Source organism: Lolium perenne, chromosome 2 (genome assembly GCF_019359855.2).
Source record: "Lolium perenne isolate Kyuss_39 chromosome 2, Kyuss_2.0, whole genome shotgun sequence".
Taxonomy (NCBI): Eukaryota; Viridiplantae; Streptophyta; class Magnoliopsida; order Poales; family Poaceae; genus Lolium; species Lolium perenne.
Window position 1 is genome coordinate 58,595,060 of NC_067245.2, and position 8,115 is coordinate 58,603,174.

Here is an 8,115-nt window from a genome sequence, read left to right on the forward strand (position 1 = left end):
ACCGCCGTTTTCGGGAGGGAACGACCGCCGGAGCACCGGAATGCCACCAAAACTTGCAAGCGGACCTAGGATATGTGTGAAAGTGCGGTGGAATGTGTGATTCACCAAATGGTGCAAGGCTGTGTGGCATTCCTCTCTTTCAGGCGATAGCACTTGGAAGATCCCCCGAACGCGGTTTGTTTACTCCGAAACCCTGATATGTTGGAGGGGGAGTAAGGAGTCATATTGCAAAAATATGGTATAAACATTGCATTAATCAAGATGTGGTACTTGTCATATTTCAAGAATAAAATGTAAGCATTAAAATAAGTACAATATAGAAAGAAAAAGGAGAAAATACCACAAGGCACACGGCAAAGGAAAATGTGCACGGCAAAAGCTGCTTTGCCGTGCGACTGTGCACAGCGCACGGCAAAGGCTGCTTTGCCGTGCGGCTAGGGCTTGCGCACGGCAAAGAACCTCACACGGCAACGCCTTGTTATCTTTGCCGTGCGTTTTTTCATTGCCGTGTGCTTTGCTGAGGCTTTGCCGTGCGCTTTATCTTTGCCATGTGCCGTAGGTCCTCTTTGCCGTGCGTTGCTCGTTGCCGTGCGTTTTTTGTTTACGTTGCACGGCAAAGTATTCTTTGCCGTGCGCGAGCGCACGGCAAAAGTTGGTTGCACGGCAACGAGCATTTTTCCCTTAGTGATCAAGCAACATATAGGTCTCAGATCAATAAAGGCTTTGTTTGCCGACCTTGTGGAACCATTCCACTAGGCCGACCTTTGTTATTGAGTCATATTTTCATAAAGTGGACGAAAAGTATCGATCAGAGATAATCCGTACATACTGCAGAGTTTGTCACCAAAAACGAGGGGTGTACATAATATCGCTATGTGATCTCGTAGGTATGATTGCATGTAGAGATGTCTTCAGTATCTCTCTTCACGTTTGTTATTGAGAACGTTTTCCTTAAGCAACTGAGGGACTGTGTTTTTAAATATATCATCTTGTTGCAGCAATGGCGACGTCTCTTTCGAAGTAAAGATTCCAGCATCGTGAAGGTGGCATTGGAGTTGCTGCGGAAGCTACCTTCTGTACCATTACTTCAGCTGTAGCCTCTCCTCTTAGTTTGTCTTAGCTGTGCCCTTAACCTGAACTGCTTTTTGGCTTCCACAAAGTGTTGTGTTTGAACCTTCAGCCCTAGGGCTGGTCTGTAATGGTAAGTTAGTCATTCCAGCAGCGCTGTGTGTGACTGTGTTGTGTTGTAAGACAATGTTGGTTTTACTAACACTTGAACTCGGGCAGCAAAATGTCTTTTATCTAAACAAAAAAACTCTCTTCATTTGACATACTAGATGATAAAATGACTTGAAAGCTAAGAAGACGGTGCCATGATGAAGAAGTAAGAGCGGTCTTAAATCTTATCGTAAGTTGGTAACTCCAACAGGTGCGTTGTGCTGTAAGACTATGTTGGCTTTGTAAATTAAAATTCGGGCAGCAAGCTGCCTTTTATCTAAAAAAAAACATCCCCCTTTATTTCCCATACTGGACGATCAAATGAGGCGAAAGCTAAAAAGACGGTGCCATGATGGTGAACAGGGGAAGTGAGAGCTGTCTTGAAACTAATCGTCCAAACACTATGTGACTGTTAGCCGAGTATGAAGCTAGACAAGTGAGTATTAATTGTCGAGGGAAACGCGGCTGCTAATAGACCATAAGTGTTATATGTGGAGGTAGCTGGATGCGGTACTATTGCGCTTTGATCCATTACTTGCTACCTGTCCATTATTAATAAGTAGAAACGAGACCGCTAAAAGAAAAAGACTAGCAACAGGGAAAATGACCAACCATCAATTTCCTCAAGATATACAGTACTTTTCATGCGCCCGCATCTATTATTTTGTTCACACAAATGAGAGCACAGTTGTTGACTTATTGACCTATTGTCGTAGTAACTAGCAATATGTGGTTAGACTGAATGAAGAGGAACACGACGTGGGACTGACGAACATGCCGGAGGAACAGCAGTACCAGCAAAGAGTAGCGGTGGAATGAGCTGTAGTACATTGATCCCCTCTTTAATTTGGAAACGATTACAGCTCTCCATCCAAAAACGACCACCAATTCAGAAACTAACTGTTCTCAAGTTGATGCTTAATTGGTGTATAATTTTACCCAAACAATACGAGGTTCTCACACGGACGCTACGAGCGAGCTATTCCTGTCTTCTCGGACACCAGATGCGAGCATCTCTCACTTCGACATGATGGGATTACCTACTTAAGAACCGGTTGGCTGTAGCATTATTCGCTTCCTTGCGCATAGCCTGGCCATGAGCTAAACAAATACACCCTCTGGACCATTTTTTCCGTCTCGTTTGGTCGCCTGCATGTCAATTTCTTGCATGAAGACAGATACAAAGTTCAATGATTGTCAGCTGCATTTCCTTATGCTGGGAAAGACAAATGAAAATGATGGGTGTTTGGTTGTTAGCATCATGAATGATGATGTGGTTCCCCCTCCCGTCGCTCAGCCGATGGTGAGGAGGAGTGGGAGTTATGCTCTGGCGGAGGACGGTGCGGGGGCTACGGATGAGGACGTTATGCAGAGAGCCATGCGGCGCAAGGCGGAGAAGAACCTCAACGCGGCAGGTACTAAACAACCAGTCAAGTCGTTTACTTCTTTTTCGGATGCTCGTATTTCTTCAAACTTGAGTAGTGTAGGTGTTTCGTTGGGTAATCATTCCGATGAGATTTTAGTTTCGGCTAATGTGTTGAGACAGACGGAACTTGACCGTTTAACGGTTGTTCCGAATGGCTCCACTGGGCCTGAAACTACCATGGTAGACGATGATGAAGAGGATGACATCCTAGATGGTCAGCTTCTCTGGTCTATTATTGGTAATATTTCAGAAGTTGATTTAGAACACTCGGAGCTTAGTTCAGTTTATGATCTTAAAGCATCTGCACGTGGTTCTAGATCGTCGGCTATAAAGAAATCTCCTAGGTATGGCAAAAATACTAAATCTAAAATAGTTTCTCGATGAATGGCATGTTTCAGAATAGCAGAGGTCTTGATGACTTGGCTAAGCATTCTTACATTGCCGATGGTTGTAGAGATTATGCTTTAGATTTTATTGCTATATCGGAGACGGGTATGCGAAATTTCACACAGTGTTTCATCGACCGTTTGTCAGCCGGGATTAACTTTCAGTTGTTTTCTCGCCCGCCTCGTGGTAGGTCCGGGGGTATTTTACTTGGCGTCCGTATAGACACGATGACTGTCTTAGCTAGTTCTGATAGTGAGTATCACATTAAGCTCGATATTCAGAGCAAAGCAGACGGTTTCATTTGGAGTCTGGTTGCTGTGTATGGTGCTTCCCAAGATGCCTTTAATGCTGACTTTTTACGTGAGTTGGCAAATCTTGCAAAAGATAATCCGAATCCAATTTTGATCGATGGAGACTTCAACTTGCTGAGATTTCCTCATGAGAAAAGCAAAGGCCTTTTCGATGGACATTGGCCTTTCTTGTTTAATGTTGTCATTGATAGCCTTGACTTAAGAGAGGTGTTTATGTCCGGTCGAAAGTTTACTTGGGCCAACAGCTTGCCTGAGCCCACATACGAAAAGCTAGATCGCGTGTTGATGGATATCGAATGGGAAGATAAATATCCTATGGTGTCAGTCCATGCACTAGAACGTATTGAAAAACTGTCTGATCATGCTCAGATCCTTCTAACTACTGGGAATCCCCGACCAGTTTGTAAATGGCCGTTCAAATTTGAACTTGGCTGGTTACATTGAGAGGGATTCCATGAGATGGTTAAGACGTTTTGGGAGAGACAAGTCGGGGGTAAACACTCCAATTTTGAGATGGAATAATAAGATACGGGCAATGCGCAAACATCTCTCTGGTTGGGCTGCCCATACGGCTGGGTTACTTAAAAAAGAGAAGGCTAGGTTATCAAATGTGATTGATGAGCTAGAGGCTTTGGCGGAGGTGAGACTGTTGTCCATGCAAGAGGTTGATCATAAGAATCAATCCAATGCACAAATAGCGAGTCTTCTCTGCGAAGAGGAACTCAAATGGTATCAACGATCAAAAGCCCAATTCATTTTGGAAGGAGACTCGAATACGAGATATTTCCATGGCCCAAAATCACACGGCAAAGGCCCAAATCCGCTCGGCAAAGGCTTTGCCGTGCGGCCTTGCACGGCAAAGAATGCACGGCAACGATCCGGCCGGCAAAGGCACCTTTGCCGTGCGTCGAGCGAAAATCGCACGGCAAAGGCTTTGCCGTGCGACCTAGCTTTGCCGTGCGCAGCGCCCTCCTTTGCCGTGCGACATCCTTTGCCGTGCGCTGGGAGGCTTTGCCGTGCGGCCGACTTTGCCGTGCGCCTCCCCTCCAAGCCGCACGGCAAACACTTGGCTTTGTTGTGCGTTTCAACTCCGTCCCGCACGGCAAAGGACCCTACAGCAACACCAGGTGGCAGCGCAGTGCACAGCTGGGCACCCTTTGCCGTGTGTATGTGCACGGCAAAGACAGCCTTTGCCGTGCGGCTTTGTCTTTGCCGTGTGCATGTGCACGGAAAAGGTGCTGAAAAAATTCCAGCTTTTTGCGGTTTTCATTTAATCCCTGCACATATAATTCACAAAATAGATATATATTTCCAGATACATATATAGCACAATATATAGACATTTGCACATCATCAACAATAAAGTTCAACCACTATTAGTCCAACAAAGTCCATACATAGAATGTTCCATACAATAGTCCAACAACAAAGTCCAACAACAAATTCATACATAGAATGTTCCAAGTCACACAACAAAGTTCATACAAGCAACGTCAACCTTCGCCACTTCCTTGTCCTTCGCCACTTCCTTGTCCTTCTCCACTTCCTTGTCCTTCTCCGTCTCCTTGTCCTCCTACAAGTTCATAGATGCATAAGTGGCATGGAATGGCTAAAATTGACATGTAAGAACTAGAATTGACATGGAAGAACTAGAATTGACATGAAATGGCTAAAATTGACATGTAAGAACTAGAATTGACATGGAAGAACTCGAATTGACATGGAATGGCTAAAATTGACATGTAAGAACTAGAATTGACATGGAAGAACTAGAATTGACATGGAATGGCTAAAATTGAACATAATCGCTAGAATTGACATGAAATGGCTAAAATTCAACATAATGGCTAAGAATGACATGGAATGGCTAAAATTAACATGGAATAGCTAAAATTGAACATAATGGCTAAAATTGACATGGTTGAATGGCTAAAATTCACAAGTGACATGGTATGGAAGAATTAGAAGTGTAGCAGAACTCACCTAGAACTGTTGCAGGCTCCGGATGATGCCCGTATTGTTGACGGTCAAGCCAGTTGTCAGCGGGCTCTGACTTCGCGCTTGCTGGAGAAGCGCCATCACAGCCGGATCAGGCGCGGGGATCTGCAATATCCAAAGTTCGGTTAGACAACAAACAAGATTGAGACGGAGATATTAAGTTAACCACTAACCCAATTGGGGAACATAGGAGGACACGACGTGCTAGGAGCACTACTCCCCGGTGGGGAAGTCAGCACGGCCTGGTTCATGAACATCTGCTGGAACATCTGGACGCCCCCTCAAAGACCCCGGCGACGCCGCCCCCCGTGTCCACCTCGAAGAAGATCCGAGACGCCCCCTCAGAGACCCTCGCGGCGCCGACCCCCGTGTCCACCTCGAAGCATCGCCGACCCCCGTGTCCACCTCGAGGCATCGCCTGCATAGCGAGAAAATGAATTACTATGCAAGTGAACACAATTTATTTGACAACTTTGAATTAGAATTTCTTTGCATCACATTACCATATTTATTTTAGCTACCTAGATAAACTATTAAATTAACATGCCTAAACAAAATCCTAAATTCTTTAGCTACCCTAAACAACCTAATTATCATGCTAATTAGCATGCAAATTGACAAAAAATCCTATACTACACACTAAATCCTATATTACACCAAACTAACATGCTAATTAGCATACAACCTATATCATATACTACACAAAAAAATGACAAAAAAAGACCTCACCTAGTCACCTGCCGCCATTGGAGGGGCGAGGCCGCGGGGGGCGCCGGAGCCGGCCTGCAGCAGGGCAAGGCGGTGTGGGGGCGTCGGGCAGGTCGCGCTCGTGCGCTTGCGCGAGGAGGGAAGGGCGAGGCGGAGGCGGCGCGCGTGTGGGGGCAGGGGCGGCGGCGGCGGCGACGGGCGTGTGGGGGCAGGCGAGGCGGAGGGAGGCGGGCGAGGCGGAGGCGGCGCGCGTGTGGGGGGCAGGGCGAGGCGGTGGCGGCGACGGGCGTGTGGGGGGCAGGGCGAGGGGCAGCGCGACGGCGCGTGTGGGGGAAGAAGCGGCGGCGGCGCGATGGGAGGCAGGGCAAGGCGGCGGCGCGCGTGTGGGGGGGCAGGGCGAGGCGGCGTTGGCGGCGGCGCGACGGTAGGCGGCGGCGCGCGTGGTGGGGGGCAGCAGCTGGGAGAGGGTGTGCAGGGCGTGTGTGTTTGTGGCTGAGGTGGAGCGGCCGGTCGTGCTCGCGGGTGGATAGGGTTGGGCCCTTTGTCGTGCGCCGCGGCTTTGCCGTGTGCTTTGCACGGCAAAGAGCTCTTTGCCGTGCAAAATTTTCTTTGTCGTGCGCCTTTTTCCCTTTGCCGTGCACCTTCCGCTTTGCCGTGCGCCTGTGCACGGCAAAGACTTCTTTGCCGTGCGCCTGTGCACGGCAAAGACCTCTTTGCCGTGCAAATCCAACTTTGCCGTGCGCTTTGGCAGGATAATTTCCCTCTTCACCATTTTACTTATCGTTATAAGATTCAAATATATTTCAAAATTATATTAAACCTGTATTTTAACATGTGTATTATTTAATAATGTCATTATCATGATAATTTAAAACTACACGGATGAAGCCTCGCGCGGTGAAATCTAGGGGGTAGTGACCACCGGGGCACGCAGACCGCCCTTTTTGGGAGAGAACGACCGCCGGTGGCTACAATGTGCCAAAGTGTGTCAAACCTTGCTTTCCATGTGTATATGGACTAACCAAAACCAAACCTATCAAAAAGTATGTTGGTGGAACCTCGCGCGGTGAAATCTAGGGGGGTAGACCCCCCGAGGCACGCAGACCGCCGTTTTCGGGAGAGAATGACCGCCGGAGCACCGGAATGCCACCAGAACTTGCATGTGGACCTAGGATATGTGTGAAAGTGTGGTGGAAGGTGTGATTCACCAAATGGTGCAAGGCATTGCTCCCATGTGTGTCATTCCTCTCTTTAGGGCGATAACACTTGGAAGATTCCTCGACTTGTAAGCTGAAGTGTCCCGCTGCGGGTATACCGGTGGCTACAATGTGCCAAAGTGTGCCAAACCTAGCTTTCCATGTGTATATGGACTAACCAAAACCAAACCTATCAAAAAGTATGTTGGTGGAACCTCGCGCGGTGAAATCTAGGGGGTAGAACCCCCGAGCCACGCAGACCGCCGTTTTCGGGAGAGAACGACCGCCGGAGCACCGGAATGCCACCAAAACTTGCATGTGGACCTAGGATATGTGTGAAAGTGTGGTGGAAGGTGTGATTCACCAAATGGTGCAAGGCATTGCTCCCATGTGTGTCATTCCTCTCTTTCAGGCGATAACACTTGGAAGATTCCTCGACTTGTAGGCTGAAGTGTCCCGCTGCGGGTATACCGGTGGCTACAATGTGCCAAAGTGTGCCAAACCTAGATTTCCATGTGTATATGGCCTAATAAAAACCAAACCTATCAAAAAGTATGTTGGTGGAACCTCGCGCGGTGAAATCTAGGGGGTAGACCCCCCGAGCCACGCAGCACCGTTTCGGAGAGAACGACCGCCGGAGCACCGGAATGCCACCAAAACTTGCATGTGGACCTAGGATATGTGTGAAAGTGTGGTGGAAGGTGTGATTCACCAAATGGTCCAAGGCATTGCTCCCATGTGTGTCATTCCTCTCTTTCGGGCGATAACACTTGGAAGATTCCTCGACTTGTAGGCTGAAGTGTCCCGCTGCGGGTATACCGGTGGCTACAATGTGCCAAAGTGTGCCAAACCTAGCTTTACATGTGTATAT